We start from the raw sequence: 22226 nt of genomic DNA on the forward strand, positions 1-22226 counted from the left end.
CGTACGGCGATCTTCACTCCAAAAGCCTTTTCTCCTGGTGATTTTCTCCATTCTGGTGTCCTTCCATGCTCAACTGGCAGCATCAGCAGAGAGGGAGGAAAATAATAACAGCGGTTACTGCCAGAAAGAAAGTGTGCAATCTTATTTATATTGTCCAGAGGGGAAAGAGTATGAGCAGGGAACTTTTGTGCTCTGTTTAATCTTGACACTCCTTCCAACACCCCCTGACGTTGTATATGAAAAAGAATCTCTAAAGTGGTGAAAACAGCTGAGACTGTCACAAGAAATGGTCTCTTGAAACCAAAGCTCTTGGTTCCTCCCTGGTGTGGTGGCTTGGGAAGGGTCTTTGTGGCAGGGGCCCTTGGTCCAAGCCCTATGCTGAGGCTTTGTAAACTGGGGGAATGGGGAGAAACGGGGGAGCCGAACCTCCTGCTCCTCCATCTGACTTTAATGTCACTTGTGAAGGAGCTATCAGAAGTTCTTCGTTTCACATTTTGATCTCATCTTCCATTCGGCATCTTGGTACAGATGTGGATTTTCTGAGCCATCTGATCTGTTTGGATAGTAGAAGCCCATGAGGTCTTTTGGGGAAAAGCCGACATATAATTGCCAACATTTTTGTAGATGTTTTCCAAGTGCAATTTTCCAACTGAACCCCAGAGGGTGGGCAGGCCGGGAGCTTCTGAAGGGCTGTGTGCTCATTTTGATTCATTTTTAAAGTCCTTAAAAAAAGAAAGAAAGAAAACAATGCCCTTTCCTTGTGACCAGCTTCCCCAAAATGAAAGTTTTTTTTTTTTTTGTACCGAAGAATTTCTTTTCTAACAAAGACTTGATTTATATCTTTTAATCTAGGTTTCCATTTTTCTGCCAGAACATTAAAAGGGCAGCAATCTTTTCCCCATCCATGTAGTGATGAGAGGAACTCACATGGTCTGTATCAGGAAAAGCATATAAAAATCATATATACTGTTTTTTAGAAAGCACTTAGAGCTGCCAGTTGCCTGTGAAATTTGTGGTGGTGGTAAATTTGCAGCACCTCTAGAAATAAGGGCACGAATGCTAATCCATAGGCTTTCAATGCCAGTTCCCTTTCCTGCATTTTATGGGCTTCTCCTGATGGATCAATCTTGTAGTACCGCATCCACCACCCCAGTAAGCAGCCCTGGAGCACGCTACGTTCATCTGGTGGGACTTCAAGTGGTGATAGGCTCTGACCTCTTTGCTGGCATCTCTGGATACGCTTACCGGGTAGAAAAGAGTGAGTATTAAGAGTGTGTGGACTCTGAGCTCCCTGCTGCTGGGATGCTCTGTGATCTGGTTCTCAGGAGACCCAGAGGGTTTTGTGGGGACCATACCCAGGACATGGCCTGAAATGCTCTGGTTGCCACCTCACAAACCTGTTGTGGGATGGGTATTCAGCTGAGGGATGTACTCAGGTCCTCTGTGCTGCACACCTGCTTCTCACTCCTACTGTTCTGAGGACTTCCAGTCTTCTCTGAGAAATCTCCTTTCCTTCTGAAATTGATCCTATCCTTCCCAGGTTTCTTCTCTTCCTTTGTTTTCTGGAGTTCTGCATTATAAAGAAGAGGAGCATGGATTTCTTCCTCATCTCTCCCTTCTTCTTTCTTACAATACCTGCTTTTGTTGAAAGTGCAAGTGCAGTCTGCTGCCAGCTCTTCATTACTACTCTTCATGAGCTGGAGGACTTGCATGCAAGGCTTCATACACAGGTCTGGAAGTGAGTGTGACAAAGTGAATCCAGGACTCAATGACAGATTTTTTTTTACAACTAATACTCAGGACCACATTACTTTATGAAGCTGTGTGCAGTGAGATCCATCAGAGAGCTTTCGTTGACCTCTGAAGGTGAATGCAAACCTTATCTCAGTAGAGCAAATGGCATAAAAGTAGGCCTGCCTTCTCCAAACTTGCTTAGTTTCACCACTACATGAGCTTGAGAGCCTTCTGTGTCGTATTGAAGTAAGATTTTTTTTTTTTTAATTAGAACTTAAGCTCAGGAAAGAAAGAAACTTTAAACAGCATGGAAGAATACTGGTACAGGTGACCCAGATGTAATTTATAGAGGGACATTAATCAGCACAATAGCATTGAGGATCATGATGCTCTGGCCCTTTTTTCTTCCCCGAACTGTTCAGTTAATGGTTGGTCTAATTGGTAGCTGTCAAGCTTGTGCTGAATGTACCGAAGGTTTCTGTGATACTGCTCTGTCCACTTGAAGACGAGCAGTAGAGTTTGCATTTCAGAAAAAAAGTGAATTAGAAAGCAATTTCCATGCATTCACAGCTTACTCAAAGTGTTATAATTTTGCCTGATGCTTTCCATGCTGCTCAGTCTTCTGAAGCTGATCTATTTATTTCTGTTATCTGCTTGTTTGTCAGCTCCCAGGGAACAGACTGTCTCCTTTATCATATACGTGCAAAGTGCCCGCTGCAGCCTGGCTCTCCTTGCTGGGGCTCCAAGGTGCTGCTACAATTAATGCCAGGATGGAAAGTTTGAATAAGCTCCTTGTAGCTGTTCTGAGTGACGAATGTGTATGAGGAAGTCTCCTGGGATTTTTTCCTATAGTAAAGTATTATTTTTTCCCATTAACGACTCCAAAATAGCTGAACTTTGACTTGGTGTTTTCATTGCATGTTTCCCAGAGTATGCATTTGCTGAGCTGCTCTGCTACTGAGGGTGAAACTCTGGCTCCAGGGAGAAGCAACCAACCTGGCTGTTGTTTGCTGCTGGATTCTGAGGAGTGGCTTCTTCTTTTCTTTGCGCCTCTGTAAACTTTCAGATCACACTGTAGCTTGAGCATATCCCTTCAGGAAGCTTTAAAAATACCTGGTTTTGAAGATGCATCTCACCAAAAGTTAATTTTAGTTGGTTGAAGAAACAATTGCTTATTAAAGGACAATATTCTTTCTGCGGGTATGTTGCAGAGGTGGTGATGAAGGGATAGAGCTGGTTCAGGTTAGTGGCTTGGTTAAAGCGTTATTGATGCAGTCTCATTGTGCAACGCATTGGGTGTTTCTTAGAATCACAGAATCATTAAGGTTGGAAGAGACCTCCAAGATCATCTGGTCCAACCATCCCCCTACCACCAATGTCACCCACTAAACCATGTCCCTAAGCACCACGTCCAGCCTTTCCTTGAACACCCCCAGGGATGGTGACTCCACCACCTCCCTGGGAAACCTGTTCCAATGCCCAGTTCTTCTTCCTGAAAATGTTCAATAGAGGCGGGGGCATTCGAGAGTTGTGGATGTCCATAGAGTTTGTTCTCAGCACCCATTCAACGTTCCTAAACTGTGTCTGGATCTATCTTTAAGGCCATTGTAAGAGGTCCAACTTACCTGCAGAACCACAGCACTTTTTACCATTTCCCACCGAAAAACTGAGAAAAGCTGACTGAGAAAATATCCCTGTCAGTACAAGACACAGGTGGGGGTGAAGGAAGCATCCTGAAAGTCAAATAGTCCAGAATGTCTGGAAAACCCTGGATTAGACTAGAGGCTGTTGCTGGGATAGCAACATCTGTTAGCATATGTCCAAAATAGCCACATGTGAGGAGGAAAAATTGATATGTAGTGATGGCTTCCTTTGTTTTTGACTACTCTGCAGGACTCCTAAAGTTGTAGATGATCACGCAAACTGTGTGTGGTGCAGAGAGGACAAATCTGAGTTACTGGAAGGAGACATTTGCTGTTCCTGGGCTCTGGGGTCAGGGCTCTTCACCCAAATTAACTCAGAGATTTTTTTTTCTTGGTCTAGAATAAAGATTATGCTATAAAAGCCAACAGATGCTTAACTGTCGTGTTATGAATGGCATCACTGTAATTAAATGCCTCAGCTTGTTGCCTTAAACAAGTAGTTTCTTTGAGAACTCAGCACTGCAGAAAAATGAATGTTGTGTTTTGGAGAGGGCAGAGGGGGAGACTTTGCCTTCCTTCCTCCCACTACTAATTCAGCACCCCAAACTACCCCCTACCCTTAGCAGGAGCTGCTCTCTCATACATAGGTGTGAGGTGGGAAGCTCATGTGTGAATTCAGCACCCCAGGCTCCAGCCTCATGCTCTCTCAAGATCTTAGTAGAGTGGAGTGAATCCTATAGTTCCTATTTACAGGTGGATGTACCAAGACAGGAATCTTCAGGTTCAACACCAAGACTCAAACGCCACATCACTGTGTACCTGTGAGCCTTGTTTTTAGGTGACCTGCTGTCCTGTGAACTCACACCTCCCATTTGGGAATTCATTTTGGGGGTAGGAGCCTGAGTCTGGGATTCACAGACATCCTCCTGGCTGGTGGAAAATGCCAAGATGTTGAGTTGTGCTCTTGTGAGAAGCCTCTTTTCACTCAAACCCTAAGCAGCCCAAAATGTGTATGCAACTCCATAGGGGAATTCCAGACCAGACATTTCCCTCACCTCCTGCATTTGCAAAGGGCATTTTGGCAGGAGACAAAATACCATGCATGGACAGGACATGGAGCAATCCAGCTTCAGCAGGGAAACTTTCAGGGAAGGCAAGGGCTGAGCGAGTGCCAGGAGCACCTGAATGTTAGACATCACTGCTAAAAGGTAGGTGAGAACTCTCATTTCTTGCAAATTTATACCCAAAATGACTACCCAAGGTAGGAAAATAGTTAGGATCAGGGCTGCTTACATGTGCAGAACAGCCTCTTGATTTCCCTCTTCCCACATTTTGTCTCACTCCTCCTTTTTTTCTGTCACTGCTTAGGGCTGGCCCTAGTTCAGCATGCACCAAGGAGCCTGTCCAAGGGCTCCCATGGCCTGGACAAGGTGAACACACCTGCATGGTTGTCTTTCTGAGCTTATCCACTGGGCAGATTTGCTACATGTTGAATACTAAGCCAGACTGGAGTGCTGGATAATGGGGAATTTCATCCTCATTCGTACCAAGTTGTGTTTGAAAGGAAATTCTCTCTTTCCAAAATTCATTATTCTTAATGGATTGGCCTTAGTTGACTCTTTTCTTCTTGACCCTGCCAGTTGAAACAAAAAGGTCTCAGGCCAAAGAGCTCAGCCTGAGACCCTCGAAGACGTTTAGACTCCCAGTGCCCAAGGTAAAGTATCAGCAATGTTATGCTTGGGACAGAAGGACTTTGGCACAGGAGGCAGCTAAAACTTTGTGTGAGAGGCGTTTAAACACTTGGATAGAATCCTTGGGAGCACACAGCTTGAGGAAGGGCCCCTCATCTGCAAGTCCCACAGCTGGCCAGCCCAATTTCCAGCCTCTCCAGCCCCCCCTGAACAGGAGCCTGCCCTCCAGCGTCTCACTCCCTCCCAGATTTGGTACCTGCAAGCTTGCATATTCAAGTCCCATCACGCAGGTCATTAGAGGTGATGTGAAGGTCATTAGAGGAGATGTGAAGAGGAGACGTCTTATTGTCCTCTTATCCAACCTGTATTGCACCAATCTGATGTTAAGGACACTGTAGGAGACCACATCAAAGGCTTCACAGAAGTTTAAGGTGTATACCATCCTCAGCCCTCTCCTTGTCCACAGTGCCAGTCACCTCATCAACAAAAGCAGATTTTTACTGGCTCAGGCACGGTTTAACTTAGACACAAGTTCAGCCAGCTTTGTACTGCCCTCCCTCCACCCTCCAGGATGTGGTGTTAGCGTGGATCAAATTAATTCAGTTTATCTGTGTCCTCTGGAGTTGACATACCTTTAACATATGCTCATGCTGCTGCAAAAACAATTGAACCCAGTCCTGAGCAACTGAGTCTCAAATACTCCCTCCAATTATCTAAACCACTTGTACTCTGGGAGAAAGTACAGACGATGACATTCAAGATGGAATAATTACGTAGTGGAGTCTTGTAATATTTATGTGAAGGGTTACCACACCAGAGCTCCAAATGTTAGCAAAATCACCCCAAGTAAACAACACGCGGTATTTGCATCTCTGTCTTCTGCTCTCATAATGATCGCTCATCTTTATGTGCAGAGTTATATGGGTTTTTATTGCTAATGTCTCTCTCATTAATAGCCTGTTTGAGTTTTATGGTATACCTTTTTGGCACAAAATCAATTGAGAATTCGCAATTACGTTTCTGAATAGAAGATGCAGTTTGTATTCTGTTGCTCTTTAAATCTTGGACAAAGAGATCTATGTGGGAGCATCATGCATGGTGCTTGGCCAAAGATACCAGAGGTTTATTTGCAGGATGTCTATGGCCAAGAGGACAGAGTTTGCTGCTGAGGTTACAATACCGTCCCTCAGCTAGACGCAATGGGCTGACCAGAGATGCAGAAGGGGCAGGAACTTCAGACAGGGTTTGCCCTGAGGCTCTGCAGGCTGGGAAATGCCCGGGCTCCACAGGGTGTCCGTGTTTAGCTGGAGAAGGGCAGGAGCATTATGGGCAGCGATGTCAGTCCCATCTGTCCTTGGAGAGGTAGGACCTGCCTCGGAGCAGAGTCTTCCCGCGCACTTGCGAGGCCTTGTATGGGCACACTTTGTGCAATGTTAGGCAACATGCCACATGAATCACTTTGCAGAGGCTGGAAAAATGTAGCAACATATGGAGCTGAGTTTGGGGAAAGAATTGAAAACAAACCTCATAACTCGAGCGGTTTCCTCCCGTGGCAGCTGTTCACATGTGCTCTTGATGGTTGATTTGGGCCTCCCTGCTCACTGGGGAGATACCTGGAAGTCGTCAGAGGACTGCTCACTCTCCAGAAGCCTTTCATCACCTCTGTGTGCAGCTGCCTGGGATGAGGAGTGAATTCTGCACTGACCTGTGGAAAACGCAGTTGGCTGCCTCCCCACGCCAGCTACGGGAACCTCTCGGACAGCATCTCAGCAGCCTCTAAGCTAGATCACATCTACACCCAGCATCTACTGAGCAGTCTGCACTGTGGGTGTTCAGCATGGCGTGATGAAGGACCTTATAACCAGGCTGGAAGAGTTTCTAGTGGACACAGCATGGCCATGTCCACATCTGATTAAAGCACTATAAATCTAATGCAGCCCAAGTCAGCATTGCTCCCACCAGGAGATTCAGCTCTTTCACCAGCAACCACAAAACCCTGCAAGCTGAGCAGAAAGCCAGTGAGCGGCAGTCTTTGCTCTAAGGTGCTGTGAGGGTAAAGGTGGGGAGGAATGGGTCGTGCCTCTGCTCCTGCTACAGACGCTCACATGGCGCTGGCTAGCTGGTCTCTTTGCACCTCAGCTCTCCAGCAATAAAAAGGAGAGAGGGTGGTGCTCCCTGCCTTTGCACTGCAGCTTTGACAGCGGGCATATGGCCAGGCCCATGGACATGGTAGTCTTACTCCTGGGATGGAAGCTGCAAGCGAGTTAAAGCAGCTGAAAATAAAACTTCAATAGAGAAAAAACTACACAGGAGTTAGAATAGAACAAACTCACCTGAAAGCAGGAACTCGGCAAGAGTTTGATGGACTAAAATCGCAGCACTGACAACATTAAAGGTATATCCTGGTTAGGGCTGTCAAGCTATTCCCGCTGGGGTGCCTCCTTTGGTCAGGTTGCCACCCAAGCTGTGGATGCACTTCTGCTCATCCACCTCCAGCCTGCAGCCCTGGCAATCACAGAGGCAGTCCCTGTGCCGCAGGAAAACCATGGCTAGGCATTTCTTTTCTTGGCTGATTTTTGCATCCTCTCTCAGGACGTTGGCATTGAACTGGGCTGCTTCTCCCCCCCACCAGTGAATGGGGCTGTGGGTGGTTTGTTGCCCTCTCTCACGGCCACTTTTGGGTGTGGGTGTCCTTGGGAGCGGCACATTTCAGGATCAGTGACTCAGTGTCCACAGGATGTCCCTGTCTCCTCTGTGGGAAGCCAGCCCGGCAGCTTCTCAGGATGTGGATGCCGAAATGTGGCACGTGGTGACGCCACTTATCATATCTCTGTCAGACGGGATTGAGAGAGGCCGATTTTGGGCCAAGGACTGGGGAAGGAGACGAGGAGGAGGGTGTCTCCACCTCTGCTGGGTGGGCAGTCCCAGGGGGCAGAGGTGGCTCCCAGGCACTGCCGTCATCTGGGAGCCCTCTTGTGGAGCATCTGCTTTGCACATCCAGGGACGGGATTAACGCCCATTTGGGACCAAGCTGTCTGGCTTCTCTTGAGTTTCAGCCCGGCTTTTGATGAGAAGTGGGAATTTTTGCTCAGGTTGCTCCCAAGAAAGAGGTGGGCCAGCCACAGCTTCGCAGGGCCCAGTCAGGGCTTCCCATTGACCCTCATGGCTGGGCCAGGTTTCAGCTTCCCCATAAGGACCTGGGGGGGTGAGCCCTTGTCTTCTGCTGATAGGTGAGAAGATTCATCCCTTAAAGACCATGTCTACCCCAAACTGGCCTCTATATAGTCAATGCTGCTCAGCCGGGTATAGGATGCATCGTGCCCTCTGCCAGATAGACCTCTAAAGAGATCTGGTGAAGAACGGTTCAAAGGCACATTATTTCTCTCCATAAAGGGATTTTAAAGTGATGAGCAGATGTCAACATCTACACTGGGAGTATCTGCCATTGGGTAAACTTGGCTCCACCACTGTGTCTGAGCAAACTCCACTCCTGGTCCTACGCTGGACAAGAGTCCTTCATGCGAGGGGCCCTGCTACAGGGAATTAGGTATCGATTTTGTTGGCAGCTGCTGTATCCATGCTTATTCTTACTCACCAGGGGCCCTGCTCTAGCAAAACTTGAGTGTTTGTTTAATGCCTAAATGGAAGGGGGATAATTATGTACTTAAAGTTATTTAGTAAATGCTCTGCTGGAGCGAGGGGTGCACAGGAATTAGCTGCGAAGTTGGTTGCAGTAGACAGAAGCCAAGGTGGAAACTGGCCAGGGATTCTCTCACTCATTTCCGTATCCCAGAGCACTTCACGGAGCTTAATGGGCAAAATATGGCCAAGACTATTTTTTCCGTATTCTGAGTTTTCAACTGCAAATATCCGTATTCCAGGCACTCTTTCCTGTAATGCTGATAGATTATGCCTTCTGCCATCTGGGACATGTACAGACCTGGTAACTCTGTTTATGGTTGTTATTTATTTTCCCTTGTTTGTGTCAATATAAATCTCTGATTTTTTCCTCAGTCACTTCCAGTGTCTGAAATGTGCATTTGTGCAGGAAGATGTTTCCCTGTGGCATTTTGGGATAGGGCCAAGCTGGCAATGGTCCTTCTGGTGTCCTGCTTATTTTCAAACATTTACAATGGTTCCCATCCCATCACTTTTTTTGCAGGGATGGCTCAGCCACCCGTGCAATGGCAGCTGAACTGCCATAAACTACAGCCCGATATACTAAAGATTCCTGAAATCAAAACCATTTTACTGTAATACCCTACTTGTAAATGGTGGCAATTCATTTGCGACAACTTGTGAAGCAGCTCCCAGAGTTTCATGTTAGGACTGTGGTTTGCTACCAGGAGAGATGGTTCTGCTTCTACCCCACGTCCCCAGCACAACTGCCTGTCTTGCACTGCATGCGCAGGGATTGCTTTTCTGATGCATTAAAAGTCACCTCAGACACATCACAAGGATCATGTCTGATAAACACCGAGGCCTGCTTTATTCTGGTGAAAGAGCCGCCCCTGCTCCTGGCAGGACCATGTTGGCCTCAGGTGTCAATGCTCTACTGGTGTAAAATGTACAGTTATTGCACAAGAGGCCTTCAATCTGCAAGTGCAAATGTGACATAAATGGGTCTAATGTGCATGGGGCTTGTAATGGGTGACAGCTTAAGAGCTGCACTTTGAAAATATGGTCCTCTGTGTCCCATTCTCTTTACGTGGCTTTCATTTACTTTCTCATACACGTGGGGGAGATTAAGAACAGAGCATTTACTACTCTCCAGCAACTGTGCTTTGCGGATCCCTCCTTTTTCTATGCTAAAAAGAGAGCAGGGGCTATTACAAAGCTCCGCCATGGATCAGCAGGCATGATGCATGAGCAGCAAGGAGATGTCTAGCCTCGTGCAATGCTGCAAGTTGGATCAGATGAGTTCTATCATCACCTGAAGTCTGCATCTACAAAACAACAAGGGCAGACTGTGCAGTTTTGAATGGTGTTTTGCATATTCGACTCTGCCTCCCCTTACGTTGATGTTCAAGCAGCAATGTAGGGAACACTCCCTACAATGTAGGGAATCAGAAGGGCCAGGTATATGATCTGCAAGGTTTTTTGAACACTGGAAACATTCTTTGCTCTCTGCTCAGCATCTTGCAGCAGGCACATGAGAAGACTGTGCTTTAATATGCATCTGGAGACATTTCACATAAGGAAGGGGAAAGAGTAAAGTGCATTTCTGTGAGCTCTGTGCAGGTGTGAACAAGGTAAGAACAGTGTTTAATTGTTCTTGTCCTCATTTCACATACCTAAAGTTACTTTTCCCTTTCAAAGGCATAATTTCAAGCTGTCACTAGGTGCACTTTCCTAGGAAGACCAATTTGCTGAAAAGATTGAAGCTATATAGTGCCTTCCCACTGATGCCAGAATAGCTGTTTCTCTGATTGCCAGTCCTTCCCCCTGCCTTTTCTTCCTCACCAAAACAAAGACAAATATTACCAGCTCATATTACTCACAACCAATTGAGACAAATGACTTTAGAGGGGTGGTACTGCTTTTATTTTGCTGTACGTTTCTTCAGGGAAGCTACCATCCTTCCCAGTGCAGAGGGAAGCCTGGATCCATCCAGGGAAGTTTTTATTTCAGAAATTCTTCTGCCCCTGCTCCCTGGGACCCATTCAACCGTCGAGCTGTGCAGTGGGTCAGGCTGGAAGAACAATCTGTGTGTGTGGTCATCGAAGCAAGGGGCCATGAACAAGTCAATGGGGTGAAGTTCTGGAGGTGTCTAGTCCAAAGTCCCTCTCAGAGCAGGACAACTTTAGCATGGATCAGCTGTGGCTTTATCTGGCTGAGCCTTGAAAACCTCCAAGGATGGAGGTGCCATGACTTCTCTGGGAAGTATTCACCCATGCTGCCTACCTGCCTAGCGAAACACTGTCCAACCAGCTCCTCCCAAGCCTGTTACCCCTGTAACTAACCATCAGGTAGCTGCTGACCTCTGTTAGATCATCTTTTAGACTCTTTCTGATCAAACTGAAGAAGCTCATCTCTCTCAGCATCTCTCTCTAGGTCTTGTTCTCTAGTCTCCTGAGGTAGTGAGGCTGCCCACTAGTATGTACCCTCCAGGCTGTCCACATCCCTCTTCAACTGGAGGGCCAGAAACCAAAACTAGTAATCCAATACGTCAAGGACGATGAATTCCCTTGACGCGCTGGCCTTGCTGCTCCAAATATAACCCAAAATGCAGTTTTCCCTGGAAGAACACATTGCTGGCTCTTAGTCAAATGGTGTCCACCATAGCCCTTGGGTCCTTTCCAGCAGGGTGCTATTGCTGTCCAGCTGAGGATGGAATTGGTCACAACATGGACATTGCCACTCAGCTGAACTGTGGCCTCTGGTTGTGCATGTGTTGCTGGGACTCCTAAACAGAACTCCTGATAGAACGTGCTCCAGTAGTTTAAAATGTCTGTCTTATGTCTGAGCTGCTCCAGAGCTTTAACAGAAATCAAGGGTAGGGTCTTTGTATTTTTTTTTTTTCCCCAGGAAGGATAAAGTCCTAAATACCCTTTTGCTATAGGAAAGCAGTAAGCTTATATATATTGAGAAACCTTTTGCTACTCTCACTAATCAGGTAGGGGACAAATTTGTGGGCTATAATCTGACATAAAATCTGGAAGCAAAAATGTTATATGATTTCAAATTTTTAGTCAATTTTGTTTGGCCTAGTATGGACAAATAACTACCTGCATCTTCCTGGTTTAGAAATTAAAAACAAATCTCTCTCTATTTTGTTGTTGTTCTTTTCTGCTCAGTAAAACTAATGTTATTCATTAAATTTAAACAATGGTTAACTTGCCATTCTCCTCAGTAATTATCTTTCATCTCTTAGGAGTACATAAACACACAACATTTGCAGTGTATAAAGGCCCATGCCAAACACACATAAGTAAATAAAGAAAAGGAGAGTGTGAGCTGCTTTTGTGATACTCTTCATGACAGAAAGACTGTTCTTAAAATACTTTCCACTTGTAAAAATATCAAAACTGGATCTTGCAATGTGGGTTAGGTATTTATGATAACTTCTCTTCCTGGAGTATAGAATTTGTTAAAGTGTCTTAAATTATTTATTTACAGGTTTCAGTTCAACATTGAAATGCCCATTTTGATGAGCTGGTGATGAGATGTCATTACTTGTTCCACTTCCATTCAATAATTAGCCATCCCACTCATTTTGTCTTGATCCTATCAAGCATGTATTCACTTTGATTGGATAGAATATTCATTGGTAAAGGCTGTGAGGAGGCACGTAATTCTATTTATGTTCATCCCTTAATCTATTTCTGAAGTTTAGAGGATCTAATAATTCCAACTCTTTCACCCTTGATTGTAAATTAATTTAGTAAATTGAGATGTTATATTTTATAAAAAATTTGAAGAGTTCCATTCCTGAAATGGGCTGTTGCGTTCTTTACTGATGGGGAAGCATTCTGCAGAACTAAAGGTACTCACAACTTTTTCATGGTTAAGGATATTAAAGTTTAAATCAGCCATGCAAAAATCACCTTTTCTTTTTGGTTTTATAAAGGAAGAATAACATTCCCCAGGAAAAAAAAACCTGTAATGTGAAGAAGTATTTTCCTTGGGGTGTTTCTCACCTGACCAGATGAAGATGTCTACAGCTAATGCCTGTATCAGCTCATCATCGAGAGTCTCTGTATACTCAATAAATAGCAATAGATGCATCTGATGTGATTGGTATCACGACAAAGGGGCTGTAAAGGGATATCTGTTGTCCGTGAGTACGCACCAATTGCCATTTCAGATGCGGCAGTGCATTTAGCACACCTGCAAGGGGCTGGCAGATATGGTGTATGACCTCAAAGAGACCCTTCTGGAAACGTGGCTGGAGCCAGGCATCTCTGGTGGCACCAGGTGCCTGTGTTAGGTGACTGAGTCAGTAACAGCCTGCATGAGCATGATCCAAGGCTTTTAGGGATATCAGCTTAGGAAATCATGCTTGGACTCTGATGCTGCTCAGGGAGGAACTAGGCTTCTCTTGGTACAGTGCCATCTCATCCAGCTCTGTGTGGATCTCTTGGATCCCCTGGGGCATATAAAGCAACATTAGGCAGTTATATTTGTCCAACAAAACCAAGGCCTGGAGCTGACTGCAGTGTGAATTTATGCTCTTAGTGCACATGTGGACAGCTAAGCTCCTGCCTCTGCCTCTGGAGATCAATTCTGCCCCCAAAGTTAGGCACCTCTAATTCCCAATCTTTATCACAGCTGGTTATTGTTCAGGACCAGCTATGAATGAGATCATCCCGTTGATCTTACTTAAGTAAGTGGCTGTTTGCTAGTGGAGCTCAATATGACGTGGTGTTACTGACATATCTTTTCCACAGGAGAGATGCCTGCAGTCATTCTCTGGTGGTGACTCACCAGAGAACTCGGAATTGCCACATCTATGATTATTTGTCTGTTCTAAGATGAAGATTTGGAGTTAAACATACTGCAATAAGAGCATAATTTTTCCCTTAGGATCTGTTGGAGGCTCTTGAATGCAAAGATATACACAAACAGTTAGCTTTGTCCCATGCAAGTGGTCTCTGAAGAGAGGTGGACTATACCGTAGGTGGCCCTGCTTGAGCAGGGGTTGGACCAGATGACCTCCAGAGGTCCCCTCCAGCCTCAGCCATTGTGTGGTTCTGTGATTATACTGAGTTGGACTCTGCCCAACTGCACTGGGTCAGTACAGCTGGGGTTCAAAATTAGGTATCCAGTGAGTACCCTGTGTCAGGATTCATCCTAGTCTGGCTGAAGTGGGATGCAAAGCTGCTATGAACTGGTGTAGGAGGAAGAAGGTTGTAAGAGCTGTACCTGGCTTCTCTCTGGGTGCTGAGATCCTCCTGATTTCACTGAGATTTCTGTACCTCCAGAGCAGTTAGGAATGCAAATGCTTCTTTGGATCTGGATCTGAGATGAGAAAGGAGGACAGATGGAGCTCACCTATCTCCCGCTAATACTATCTTTATCCATCACTACTAAATTAGTTTCTACATTAAAGCTATTTTAGCATTTATTTTTTGCTCTGAGATTTTTGCAGTTTATTACAAAGTCTCGCTCTTTTGGGATAATTCCATCTCTAAAAATTAGATTTAACACTGAGCTCTAATGCAGAGTTTAGTTCAATCTGTATCTAACCATTGTGCAACATTTGAAAAGCTTTCTTCTGAAGTACATGGGACTTGCTGTGTTAAAAAACAACGAGAAAACCAGGATAGTGAGCTACATGAATCCCTGCTTTGATCCAGGAGAGCAACCCTAGGACAATTTTTGGCTACCCCACTAAACTCCCTTATATATCACCATTATATCTTAACATAAAAACGTGACTTTTATGCAGCTCTGTAACCTGTTCACCACTTTTGATTAGCACAGAACAGACCCCAAAGCCTCAGCCCATCTGTATATGGTTCACAGCACTTTGCATGGGGTTAAAACATGGGGTCTGGGTGACCCCTTGGGGTAATTAATGAACAGATTGAGAGATACCCAGGTGGCTCCAATGAAACAAACACTCAAGAGATGGAAACAACAGAATAGCTTTGTAAATAAACTCTTATTCTCTCTTAGAGACAAACCTTCTAATCTAAACAGGCATTAATATGCAAATAAACAACCTTTTTGTCAATAGAAGGGAGCTGAGAATAGAACTGATGTACTCAGTGTATTTACTCAGTTTTACCTGATATCTTCTTGCATGATAACTGTTTTAACATTAAAAACAGAGCCTCAGACAGGAGCCAAAGCCAGATTTAACGGAGTCCTAGCAGTAGGTGCTTGTGGGTGGGATGCTCTGCCAGGACAGGGAAACGGGCTGCCCGGAGAGCTTGTAGAGCTGCCTCCACCAGGGACTTTTCACAAATAGGTCAGATCAAGATTAGCTGGGAGGCTTTTTAGGCAGATTGCTTCTGCTTTAGTCTTGTGTCCTGTGGGTTCCCAAAGCCTCTCCCAGAGAGTCTCTCTGTGCAGTTTGCATGAGGGTATTTGAACTGTGACATTTGTTTGAATTGGGGTGTTCTGTGGTGGGGGAGCCTCCAGAATGACCACTCAATGAATGCCAGCATAGTCTGCTTCTAAGTCCTGTCACAGTCTCAATGTTAATGAATAATAATTGACTTAAACGTTACGTTTCTCTTCTTCTCTTCTCTTCTCTTCTCTTCTCTTCTCTTCTCTTCTCTTCTCTTCTCTTCTCTTCTCTTCTCTTCTCTTCTCTTCTCTTCTCTTCTCTTCTCTTCTCTTCTCTTCTCTTCTCTTCTCTTCTCTTCTCTTCTCTTCTCTTCTCTTCTCTTCTCTTCTCTTCTCTTCTCTTCTCTTCTCTTTTTTTCCTTTTTTACACCACTTTCTCCTTCATCCTACACTAATGTGATCATAACACCACACTGATGACATTTTTTGACTTTCAAAATTAGGATCCAAATATGAATATTTAACGGAGCTGTGAATAAGAGTACAAATGTGAGCAGACCCACTGATTTCAGTGGAATGGGTTAACACTAAGCACATAGGGAGCACAGCAATCATGTACTGAGCCTGCAAGTGCATCGACCTCATGGTCTGAGCCTTGTCTGTGGACTCTCCTGCTTGTGGGGATGCAGTGACTCCATGGAGATCCCACTGGGATGTGGGCAAGGCGTGTACGCCAGGCTGCAGCAGTGACGAGGAGAAACGGAGGGAATAGTTCCTCTCTCAGACAGTTGTGTTCAATTTTCAGCAACATAAAAAATTCACTTTTTTTTTTTTTTTCTGAAAATTATTCAGGCAACAAGGGGCAGCGACTTTCCTTTGCAAGCTGCATGCCCTTTCCCCAGCATGTGTGCTTAAGGCTTGCTTTCTTACCTTCTCACAGTGGTGATGTTTTTTCAAGCTGTATCCTTTGCATTTCTCTTTCCTTTGATCTCCCTGTTTGTCTGTTTAAAATATGCATGTGCACTGAAGAATAGCAAGTAGAAACTTTTTGCCTATGTGCTTCTTTTTCAGGTGATGCCATGTGCCCTGTGTAGGCTGGAGGTGGCTATTCTTTCAGCTGTCCATTCTCATGAAGGACCCTGTTTTTATTTTTATTTTATTACAACTCCTAGAAAATCAGTGAATCATTTTTAGAGACCTTTTCATCTCACATATAACACTGAGGTTAAAATAATCAATATTGGCTTGTATATTGAAATATACAACAATATAAGAATTTTTAATGAAGGCTTTTCCTTTTGTAAACCATTTTTTACTAGATTACAGCTACTATGGAAGTTAATATACCTAGTCCCATGTATATGTTTTAAAGCTTATTTAAGCAGTATAATAAAATATAATAATGCTGGGGGTACCTTGGGATTTGCATAAAAAATCCTCCAGCACATTCAGTTTAGGAAGTGGTCACAAGCCTTAGATTTATTGTAGGTGTTTATAGCTCTCTGGGAATTTTGTGGAGGGAGGGAGGGAGGAAGGGAAGGAGGGATGGTTAGTCCGGCTTTGCTGACACTACAAAATGTAAAACTTCCTCGGGGTTTTGTAAAAGTTCCACTTCAGTGTTTAAATCATTCCTAAGTTGTGCGAGATGTAACGCTGAATATTTCGTTTTATTTCATTATTCCTTGGGACTCTCAGTTTGCTCTGATTGTCACTGCTGGAATTTCCAAAGCTGAAATTACAGAGTAGAGAGAAATATGCACAGTGCTGAAGGGATGACAGATTTTGCTCTGACTCATTTAAAATAATTTTCTTTGCCCTAAAATCTTAGAGCGATTAAAAACTGGTGATCTAGCTAATTCTCCTCAGGAACTGAAATCACTGAGCTGCCCTGATTTACACCTGTGAGAGATCTCCGGTGAGCATCTGCACGGAGCAAAAGGCAAGTCCTGCCATCTGGGATCAGCTCAAAAGCAGGCTGCGGCGGTTTGTTATCATGCAGCTCCAGAGACAATCTGGAAGTCTCCCCAAGTACATAAATTTTCATCTGTTATGGATGAAAGGAAAATATTCTTGAAATTATCTGGAGGGAAAACCACTGTCCTTCCAGTCTAATCAGAGAAATCACTGACTGCAGAAGAAGGATCAGTGATACTAATAAGGTTCTTGCTATACCAAGACTGGCTCTTCCTCTGTTAACACTCATCGTTCGACAGTCATCAGCTGTCTCCTTCAACCAGGACACCCTGCCTCACTTCGTCATCTTCAACCGCAGCCTCAATTCAAGCTTGGTTTTGCCTTTCCAGTTCATTTATTTAGGAAATACAGTATAAAGCTATCCTGTAAATAATAATAAAAAAGCTATGTGGAAGTCTGACTGCAATGGCATCAGTTTTGGCTTGCCTCTTGTACATTTGATGGTTGTTTTTTCACTATTGCCTTGTTGGTTAGCTGGTTTTATTATGGGCCTATGACAATTTCTCTAACTGGTTTCATTTCTTACTCTTCTGATTTTCACTTCTTTCCCAGTTGCGTTGTGTATGCTATCCAGAACAGGCCAGTAAACGTCCTACTGACACGTGTGCCGCACTACATCAGAAGACAGCTAGAGCACAGCTTTCCTGCTTTTGCATTTAGTCAGTGGTTAAGTTTGCAGTCTTAGATTTATCTGTACTGTTTCCATGTAAGTGGCTCACTTCTGGCTGGAAAGAGTTTATTCTGCCAGTTTAGTTAATGGAAGAATATTTGTTGACTTCAGTTGTGTAAGATCAGTGTATAAGAGGAGGTTTGATCCTCAGTGCAGTTTGGAGGCTATCCAGTGGATATTTTTTCTCTTAGAGACATCTTCCACCTCTCCTCTCTCAGGATAACATGGATGATTTCCTCGCTCTTGACTTACCATGTGGTGTTTTCTGCCTCGTGCTGCCTCCTGTTTCCATGAACTGGAGAGAAGGAATGAGCAGGACGTTGCAGCTTCTGGTTCCTTCTTTGTGGACACCAATTTGTGGAGTTTCAGGAAGGTGAAGTTTGGTCCTCAGGGTTGTGTCTGCACCGTGGCATGGAAGTGGGACTGTAGGGCCTGGCTGAGTGCTAGTCCGGCTGGTCCAGAGCCCTGTAGCGGTGACAGGCTGCAACGTGAGCTGCTGGGATGGGGTCTGGGGGGGGGCTGCCTCTGTGGGATTTGCACCCTGGCTCCGTTTCACCCACCAAGGAGCTGAATGACGTCAGGTGATTTGTGTGAGCTAAAAAAACAAGTGTCAGTTTACTGCACGGCCAGTGGTTAAGTATTCACATGTCCCTGCAGGGAAAGAGGTATTAAGAAAATGAAAGGGTACTCCTTCATGGGACAGCTGTGCACCCAACCACATCCCTTCTCCTCCTTCTTTTTTTAATTAATTAATTAATTCATTCATTAATTTTATTTTTTTGGTCAAACTGCTTTCTCTCCAGCACTGGTTCTACTTCTCCATTTGAAATTTTAGGCTCATGGATGTGTATTGGTCTTTTACCTATTTATTCCTTGTTTTCCTTCTGACACGCAGTTTGCTTGTGAAGCTCAGGAGCAGGACAAGCCCAGAGCAAGCAAAAAAGCTGCAGCAGAGAGCCTGGGGAGCTGGGTGGGGACAGGAACTGCTCCATCTACTGGAACTACAAAGGGAAAACTGCTGTGCCTCTGCTTCAACGAGGAGTTGGCAAACATGCATATTTCTGTGTCCATCACATGGTGAGAAGCCCTGTTTGGTCTGTTTTTAATTGCAGTAATGGAATGCAGAGAAATAACCTTTATTTTGCATTAGGAGGATCCACATCAGGACAGAAAGTCCCATTTCTCACAGGCAAAGTACCCGCCGATGGCCTCTATCCATGGAGCCATTCTGTCGAGGTCTGGAGCAGGCAAATATCTACATCCCTGGCTAGCATGAGTTTGCAAAAAGCTCATTTTATTCAGGCTGCTATTTAGTTTTGTTAGCCTCAGATCACGCCCCACGACAAATGCCGACCGTGTTAATGCATCCCGAAGCACTGCCGATCCTACCCATATGTGCAATTAGAATTCATTATTACAAGCTAGTACCTTGCTGACTTGTCCATTTGTAGTGTCACACACGATGAGGATTTTGAAAGACAGCAACAGCCCAGCTGGAACGACATGAGAGCTGCTTTCGCAGCAGCACAGCTGACATAGCAGTAGTGACACAGCCAAAATTAAATCACCGCTCTGGGAATACTTGGCAGAGCAAGCCCAGATTGGAAGCGCCCAGCAGGCCTGGTGACATCACGGGCACTTTTTTTCTCCTCCTGAAACACTTCAGAAAAATGCAGGAATCTTATTTCGTAAAATGCGGCGTTCTTCAAAGTGTTCTCCTGTGATTCACTTGCGTTGGGTGTGGTAACAACCCTCTCAGTTCCCTGCCTACTTACACGCATTAATTTTCTCCCACTGGAGATTTCCTGTCTTCCTTGTAATTATTTGGGGATGGAAAAAAAAAATATCTGATATGTCACCTAATAGGATAAGCCCTTACTGGGTGAGTAAGGAGAAGATTGAGCCCACAGTTTCGGCACTGTGTTCCTGATCCAACGTCTATCCCTATCTGTGAGTCCATTAACCTAGTCGTGTAGTGGATCCAACCTTCTAAACTGTCTGGGTTTAAAAGCCTCTGTGATGGCTCTAGGAACTACACTTTCAGGATTCTGGTAAAAGTGAATTTTGGAAGTGTGTCTTTATGCAATGTGTTAGAGTTTCATCACATGAAAGGAGAAATGATCCTGATCCAGCCACTCTGCTTGGAGAAATTTTTTAGGGTTCTGGATCACACTTTCATTAAAGCTCACCAATACCGACCCTTTGCAAAAGTTGCTTTCTCCTTCTGCCACTGTTGGAGGTGATCAATTTTTTGGTGCCTAACTCTGTGAAGGATAAATGTTACTTTCTGACCTGCTGGTTGGTCTGAGGGTCTTCTAATGGGGGAAGCCACTGGGGAAAACCTACCACTTGGATCCACTAGCTCCACTGTGGGACTTAACCTGATCACAGCAATCATAGTGCTATTTCCTCTGTGTTACGCTGATGAAGCTTTGGGCTATTTTGATATGGTTTTGATTATTTGAAAATCCTTTCCTCATGTTTATAAGCACATGTGATGGCAAATGGTATGGGTGGAGACCAGATCTTCTGTTTCAAGGAAACTCTGATTCTCCATTCCCAACTGGAAAGGAAAAACTATCCTTTCCCAGTAAGTGAAATTCCAGGAAGGCAGTTAAATGAGACAAAATGTTTGGTCTTAATTTCCATCTTTTAAAACATTGCTAACTGAATTTTGTTTTGAAAGTCCATTTCAGGAGAAAGAAAATCAAAACTGCTGTTCCAAAAGGACAAAATAGGATATGTGAACTTCACAATGTGCCAATTATTTTCTTTCTAGGGCAAATGCCATCAAAATCAACAGATTTTTTTTTTTTGAAAATGCATGAATTATGACAAAACCAGATCTTTTTTGGCCCCCCAAATACTTTGATGAAATCTTTCCAATCAGCTGCTACCGCAAGAGCACCCTTGGGCTGTACATCCAGGCAGATCTGGAATGGGCTTGCCAAAGGCACCTGGTGAGTCTGAAATCAAAGCAAGTGAACAGTAGCAGAGTGTATTAATAATTAAATGCTTTAATATATTAAAGCAGGATACTTTGGAGAAAAAAATAAACAAACAAACAAACAACAACAAAAAAAACCTAAACCCCCACTGTTTTAAAGGTAGTTCAGCTGCTGTGAAGGCTGGATCTTTTCTTTCCATTTGTACTTTTGGAAATTCTCTTCCTCTAGTTCCCTCTTGTAACTCACTGAGCAGATTTATATGGCTGCAGTGGATTAAGGATTTTATGGGAACTTCATTTAGATTGAGAAATGGAGATAGAAAAGTTAAATAAGAAAATGAATAATTCAGTTTCTAGGAGAGCAGGCCGTGTCTCTTCTTTGTGATGTTGTGTGTGATGTATAATGCACTGCCTGTATAACTCTATACCTGGATTTTGGTGCCAGGTACCTCAGCTGGGATGTCAGAAGCCAGCATTGGGCTAGGAAACAGGAAACGGGGGATTTAAGTCACCTGGATGAATGCAGTCAGTGCTTTGTGCTGGACACAGTGTTTTGGGTGTGCTGAAATTGTGAGATAGAAGTATGCAACTTGATGGCTTCTTTTTATGTTATTAATAGTGAGAATAATATCTACCCCCTCATGCAGGAAATATAACCTTAGGAGTATATAAAAGCCAAGACCGTAGGTCCCTTGAGTTTCTTATTTTAGTGCCAGAGTTATCCAAATTTTCTTCATGTCTGTGCATGCACGTGTATATGACTGTGAACTACATGCAGAATGCCGGCAACAGCAAGCCCAGACTTTAGCTTCAATGATCAATTTGGGAAATGATTATTTATTTGATAGCACCTGAAGACAGAAGAGTTTCTTTAAAGGAAATTGTATGGAAAAAAGAGATTGCAATGCAACGAAAGACTTGACAGTTCAGTGAGGAGAAAGAGTAGGGAAGAAAATGGGTTATGGAAATTGGAATATGTGGTTACTGAAGTTAGTGTGGGTGGTTAGAAATAATTTTGCATGTGAAGTGTATGTACATCCTTTTTCTGAAAAGCATGTGAAAGAAGTGATTTTTTAATTTCAAGGATAAAGGTTTCTCTTAGAAATGTTACTCGGGATCTGCAGATGAACAAGAACCCAGAGTTATTATTTACTGAGGGACGGATTTTTGGAAACAGCCAAGCAAAATGCATTCCTGATCACTCATCCTTGTGAGCTGTGACTCTGCAGCTTTTGTCTCTTGCACTGACATTTTCCCTTTCTTTATTGGACAAAAATACAAACAACGAAAGCCAGTTGGAATATTCATTTGGAAATACTTCTTTAAAATAAATCACTTCGTTGTCAAAATGGAAACTGATGTGGAAAATTCCTCTTTTTATTGAAAAACAAACAAACAAAATAATGCAAAAGCCAAACTATGATTTCTGTTTGGTTCATGACAACAAAAGTCCCAAACATTTTTGTCTGCAAATTGGGTTGAGGGCCAAATATTTTTTTTTTTCAGTGGATGAAACCAGAAACTTTTTGGATGAAACTTGAAATTTTTTGCACAAAACAAATTAATCTTTTTCTGGACTATTTGTGAGGGTGTAAACATTTGGCTGTCCT

At 44.0% G+C, this 22226-nt stretch overlaps 1 long non-coding RNA gene across 1 annotated transcript in view; it reads left to right on the forward strand.

Moving 5' to 3' along the window:
- The window catches only part of LOC310894101, a 41135-nt gene that overhangs the window by 11666 nt on the left and 7243 nt on the right, over positions 1-22226 (forward strand). Inside the window, exon 2 of the long non-coding RNA XR_014579558.1 lies at positions 18565-18746. This is a non-coding gene — a long non-coding RNA (uncharacterized lncRNA). The remainder of the gene's footprint in view (positions 1-18564; positions 18747-22226) is intronic.

This window comes from Anser anser (assembly GCF_964211835.1).
Source record: "Anser anser genome assembly, chromosome: 2".
Taxonomy (NCBI): Eukaryota; Metazoa; Chordata; class Aves; order Anseriformes; family Anatidae; genus Anser; species Anser anser.